Here is a 6,870-nt window from a genome sequence, read left to right on the forward strand (position 1 = left end):
TTTAGTAATCTGCCAGTCTGGCAAGAGACTCTGCTTGCAGCTTTCTGTACAGTCCTGTGTTCTTAAAGATGCACGCATCATGCACCTTCTCTGACTAGCCCAAATGGATGTCAGTAAAGCATCCTCAGTGATCCACCAGCACTTGAATTACTACAGAAAAATAGCCTTGTCTGTCGATGTACTCTGTAACAAGGTGGTTGTGCTAAAATAGGGATCTGCATGCCCTCTGTTGCCCCACTGCAGTTGGGGAAGCCTATTGCTTCAAAAGCATTCACTATGTCCTGCATAGCAGGAGCAACTGGTGGACCTTGGGGCCAAACTTATGGAAAATGCTGCTGTGGGTGAACTTGTATTTTGGCACTGCAGTCCCTGCTGCCTTCTCCTCCCCTGGCCTTCACTACCTCCCCTGGGCTTCCCACCCATCACCACATCACCCCTCACCCTTGATCCCTCCCTATGACCCCCACCCCACGGCACTGCCTCTGACTCCTGATGCCACCTCATCATCTCTGGCCCCACCGCTACTGCCCAAGGCTCCCTACCCTCCTATTGCCCAAAGCTCCCTTCTGTGGCCTCATACCCCAGACCTACCCCACTCCTTGTCTCTTGACCACAGTGCCCTGGAGTCACCCACATCACCCACTCATAATGCTGGCTCTGTTGACCCTGTACACTTGCATGACAGCTACTCCTGTGGTTCATTTCCTGACTCCAAATTGATTCCTGACTGACCGGTGGCAATCTGGCAAGTTTCCACAGTGCAATCACTACTCATTTCTCAACTTTCAGCACACTTCTTATTTTCCTGTCCCTGCTCTGGGAGGTTGGGATGACATTGCACAAATCTGGGAATGTGGACTTGTGCATCTGAAAGTTCTGCTACCACTGGTTATCATCCTGAACCTATCAGTCGGTCCTTGTTTCTCTGTCTTGGAACTGGGGTTCCACCATCTGCAGCTGCTCTGTGAATGCCACCAACAAACTTGAATTATTTGTTTCTATGTCCCAGAGTAAGCTAACCTCCAAGGAATTGTAACGTTCCTCACTGCTCCTCTTGTGGCTCTGCAAATACTGAAGGATCAGGTGCCCCATGCTCACAAGGCTTGTGACAATACTGCAGAGCTGGGCAGGCTCCAGGCTTCTGTCAGAGATGGTGGACAGCGAGAAGGGACAGGTGATTTTGCAGGGATTTTGAAAAGAGACAAAATATGGAATGCAGATGAAATTATGGGATGGAGAACGCTGCATGATGGGAAATTGAACCCTTGCTCCCAGTCATTCCTGCTCGACTCATTTCAGCCCCATCAGGGATTGCAAAAACTTCGCAAAACACCTTGCAGTGGATGGTGATGAGTTTCCCAGTGGGATAGCTATTCACTATACACTGCGCTCTGCATTGATACAAGTACTCCTGTTGAGGATGCACACCGCTGACACAAGGAGCATAGTGTATACATGCACAAGTGATGTCATAACTGCGGCAGTTGTATGCTAACGTAACTTAGGTCAACGTAGTTTTGTAGTGTAGACGGGGCCTTACTCTGCTCTCACTGAGACTGATGGGAGTTTGAGCACTGACCTCAGGAGTAGCAGAGTTAGGCCTGCATTGAGCATTTNAGCTCACAGAAGTGTTCTTGTCTTTAACACTCAAATGCCCAACTCCCAATGGGGTCTAAAGCCAAATAAATCCATTTTACCCTGTATAAAGCTGTTTGCTCCCTCCCCCAAGGTATTAACACATACTCTGGGTTAAATAATAAGAAAAAAGTAATTTTATTGAATACAGAAAGTAGGATTTAAGTGCTTCCAAGTAGTGACAGACAGAACAAAATGAATTACCAAGTAGAATAAAATACAACACGCCAGTCTATGTCTAATCCAACTGAATAGAGACAAATTCCTCACCATTTCTAGAATGCTCCCTTTTACGGACTAATCTCCTTTTAATCTGGGTCCAGCAATCACTCACACCCCTTGCAGTCACTGCCCTTTGTTCCAGGTTCTTTCAGGTATCTTTGGGCGTGGAGAAGCTCTCTCTTTAGCCAGCTGAAGACAAAATGGTGAGGTCTCCCTTGGGTTTAAATAGACTTTCTCTTGTGGGTGTAGATTCCCTCCTCTCTCCTATGCAAAGTTGAGCTCCAAGATGGAGGATTGGAGTCACCTGGGCGACTCACATGTATACGCATGAGTGAGTTCCTTACCAGCCAAGCCACATTCCTGGGAAAGCCCAGATGTGGATTGGTGTCTCCACATTCATTGTTGACTTAAGTGTCCTTTGATGGGGCACTTACTGAGAATCGTCTTTTCTCAGGAACCCGACTAACTGCTTCACCACAGCCAACATAGAATCAAACAAGTATGCAGCCTATATTCATAACCTTGAATACAAGAATGATACATGCATACAAATAGGATTAATAGATTCAGTAGATTGTGTGGGGCAGAGCGTGAGATCAGCCTGGGGAAGCTGGGTCCATCCACGCAAAATGATCTATAAGGCAGCCAAATACACAGTCTGTGGGACGCAGGCCTTGGCTGTGGAATGGGGAACTGAGGCCAGCAAAGCTGTGACCCTGAGAAGGATTCAGGAGTTCTCATATCTTTGTGGGGGGTGCCTTAGCCAAACACAAGTTAGTGGACTGAATACAGGGGTGACTAGTTGAAATTCTAGGGCCTGCTTAAACACTGAATCACCATGTTTACCATGGGGTGGTGTGTGTGTGTGTGTGGGGGGGTGGGTATTTGCTGGCTGAGCCATGTCCTCCTAGGGTGGATCTCCAGGTAAAGGAATCCCATAATGAAACAGGCAAAGCCACCTCTGCTCGGGTTCTGGGCTGTGTAGAGGAGGGCCATGAAATCTCTGTGCTGTCTCCCTGAGGAGAATTGCTCCTGACTTCCATGCTGGCCCCAAAGTGTGCTCATTTGCCAGTGAGGAAATTGAGGAGGAAAGAAACTCTCCCAAGGTGACACAGCCGGTCAGTGGCAGAATGAACACTAGAGCTCCCGTCTCCCAGTGTGCAGCACAGTGCACTTCCCATGGCTGTACGGAACGTCCCCCTTAGCTGCTGCTTTCCTTTGCCATGGAGAGTGCAACTCAGATGCAGCTTGTCACAGAGGAGCACACACCATGCTGTATCACAAAGTGATTTTACCTTGTGCTTTCTTGCTTTGTTGTTTCCCTTCAACTTAGAACAAGACTCACTCAGTCTGGCTGTTTTCTGTGGCAGGGTGCTGTGCTGTTGCAGCCATGTGTGCCATAGGATATTTGAGAGACAAACTGGGGGAAGAAATAGCTTTCATTGGACCCAATGTCTGTCTCTGAGGAGACAGACCAGCTTTCAACCTTACGCAGTGGAAGTACATAATAAAAACATCCCTAAATTAAACCCAATGAACTTGGGTTCAATTTCCAAGTCCAGAATTTCTGTGTCTGTTAGCTCAGCAGGGAGCTTTCGGACCACAATGAAACACATTATCAACTCTAGGATCTCTTTTGTTCAACCATAAACGATGAGATTAACATGGGGGAAGACAACATAGAGTGGCCAGGAGGTTGAGAATATATGGATTGATGTGCCAACATCGGTGGTGCAAAAGCCAGAGAAAGGATGGTGGTAGAACATAGTGACAAGAAGTGGGAGCATGCAGGTGCGGAGAGCCATTGAGCGGGCATCCTTGGGAAAGCGGAAGACAGCCTGAGGATAAGTCCATAGATAAGCAATGAGCAGCCCAACAATTAACTAAAATAGCCATGGCTATACCATAACCAAAATTGACTGTGATGTGTTGCAGGAGTCGGGCTAGGGATGTGCTCACATGGTGGTGAGCAGACGGTTTGGTTCTGAGACTTTCAGATGCTTCAAGAAAATGTGGGGAAAATGAACAGAAACTTCTTTGTCACTGCAGCCTATCTTCCGAAAAGAATTGCTTAGTAAATGATGGTGTATCTCAGGGGGTCGATGGCAAACTACGATCAAAATGCATGGCCAGTAGGATGCCGACTCGGAATAAACTGACATGGACGTAGACTGGGTCAGTGCAGGCAGCAAAATTCCGTCAAACAGAATACAGCCAGATCTGGGCAACTGTATGGTAGATTAACAGTAAATCGCAGCAGCAGCATGGAACAATAGATACAATGGCTCGTGAGTTTGTTTTTTTAGTATGATGATAGAGAGAAGTTCCGCAAAAGTGTCACAATGTACACAGACAAGAAGGGAATGTGAAGATCAAGAATGAACTGCCTCTTACCGACCAGGAGCCGGTTGCAGGATGTAGGTCAACGGGAAAAAAAGGTGTGATTGTCACTGGATCATGCACCAAACTGGATTTCTATTCAATGCCCGGAATAAACAGCTATAAAGAGACAATCAGTGGAAAGGTGAGTGGCGGCTAGGACTGGGAATCATTATGTTACAGTGTTGAGCGGGTTCCCTCTGGTGTCACTGGAACTGGGTTTCACAGAGCCTCTGACCCAGCAGTCTGTGTCTTTCAACGTGTGTCTGTGAAAGCTGCAACTGTCCCGCTTAAATTACACAGCATCCCCAAGTAGGGACAGACCAGCTGCGTTATGCAGGCTCTAACAAGCCACTGCATCAACAAAGACAATAGGGGCTTGCAGCCAAATTACCACCAGCTTCAGATTCATTACTCCACGACTGAGTGTAACGAAATTCGATAGTCTACCCTGCAAGAGAATGTCAGCGTAAGCCTCATAGAATTTGTCCTCTGATGTGGAAAAGAACAGACGAAGTCTGCCAATGGAAGCTATTGATTTTTCCCAATCACTTCATTCTAATCACTAGTGTAGATAAGCAAACTGTATTAAGTACAAAATAGATGTTTAATGATGATAGTGGATACCAAGCAGATCCAAGCACTTTCATGTAATAAACAAAAATGCACCGATTGTTTCATATAACATTTAAAATCTATTTTGTGTTATTAAATGGTTCTGTATATCTAAACCATGAGCTTGAACTGGGAAGGTTGGGGGAAATCTAGCTTGGTTGCTCTAATGTGCATGTTGTCTTACAATGAGGGATAGGAGAAGGGGTATTAAACAACACTGAGATGTGACAAGGGCAGATGGGACTGCCTGGGGTCCTAGGTAAGAAGATGGTGGTTAAGAGGCTGTGTAAATAGGCAGCTGGGTGTGTCTTACTTTGGTGAAAATGCAGGCGGGAGGAATTTTCAAGTTGTCAAGCTGTAAGTGTGGAGAGCCCAGGCTGGTGGGTCAGTGGCTTAGAGGTACCAGTTGCAGATGGTACCTGGGGGGAACCTGTCACAATCAGTATCAAAGCAGCCCTTATAATTGGTTGCTCCTAGGTTATTTTGAACAGTAACAGCTTTGCTGCTTAAAACCAGCTAATTTCTGCAAACCAGAACAGACCCAGTCCTGGGGTCCTGATTGATTTTCATGGAAGTGTTGCCTGAGTGAAGATCTCGGGATTTGGGGTGCAGAATATTAAAGGGCCTGAGGAGGTTTCCAATGAGGTTTACTCTGATCAGTCACGTAACCAAGAATCGCCCAGTCCAGAGCCCACTGAGTTATACAGCAAGACCCCCAGTGACGTCCATTGGAATGGATCAGGGTAACTCGGCGACCTCTTCCCAACACCCAACCTCAGCGCAGTCACAGGAGCGTATCTCAGAGCCCGACTCCCGTCCTGCCCCTGCAGTCAGAGTTACGCACCCCCATTCTAGCCAACCCCAACTCAACATTGCCTAGGTTTCATGTTTCCATTTGCCCCTTCACAGATTCATTCCAAGCAAACAACTCACCAGGCTCCGGCCTCAGCTGGAGAGGAGGAATCTCTGCCTGTGACCGGGTCGAGGAGCTGCAGGTGGCAGGGAATCTGCACTGACCGGGGCTGAGGTACAGGGATATTTATACTGCTGCCCTGGGAATCCCAGCGGGGACTCAGAGCCAGCGGAGCCCCAGGGACCTGCCTCTGTGACTGGCTCAAGTGGTGAAGAGCAGGAGAGAATTAACCCTTTCCTCCTCTCACTTGTTTGATCTGATCACTTCTCCTTTTATTCGTTCTTTAGAAAGGTCGTTGTGACACTGAGACCCCCAGCAAAGAGTTCCCTCTTCCTTGCAAATAGCTCATATCTCAGGCCTGACAAACTCACTACACCACACACAAGTCATATGGAATATATACCCAAAAAGAATAGCATGTAAGGTGTGTGCAGAAACCTTGTAATTTCTCAAGCTTCATAATCATTGCAAAAGGCATGTCCGGGTAATATTTAAGGAAACATAGTGATATCGACAGTGAGTTTTCTGGACCTGGAGGAGAAGTTTGTCACCAGAGCAGTGTATCTAGGTGATGGCCATTCCAAGAGGGTGTAGTCACCTCACGCTTGTTAGCTGGGGATGTAATTTCAGGCTCAGTTTTCCAGCCACGCTCTGTCAGGAGATGATCAATAGAAAACCATCAGAGACAACTTCAAATAATCACCACCACCTACAGAGTAAATGAAGGAACATTACAGCAGACAGGATTGACCTGCCTATGAAAAGAGACAGAAGACTTTCAGGATAACTCAGCGTGGGGAGAGGCCCTCTGGATTCTTTCGCTGGCGAGCCATCTTGTGGGGCTGGGAAGTTCTCATGAAAAATTGATTCCTGGTTCTTGTGAATTTAGCCAGTTCTGCAACAGACTAGACTTGGCGGGTAGAGGAACTTACTTTATTAGCAGAGTGTAGAGTCCTTCCCTTAGGGTGGAAGAATCCCATGCACCACTACAGGCTGGTGACCAACTGGCTAAGCAGCAGTTCTGAAGAAAAGGATTTGCGGATTACAGTGCAGAAGAATCTGGGTTTGAGTCAGCAGTGCGCCCTTGCTGCCAAGAAAGCTAACAG

Source organism: Chelonoidis abingdonii, chromosome 1, assembly GCF_003597395.2.
Source record: "Chelonoidis abingdonii isolate Lonesome George chromosome 1, CheloAbing_2.0, whole genome shotgun sequence".
In the NCBI taxonomy this organism is placed as follows: Eukaryota; Metazoa; Chordata; order Testudines; family Testudinidae; genus Chelonoidis; species Chelonoidis abingdonii.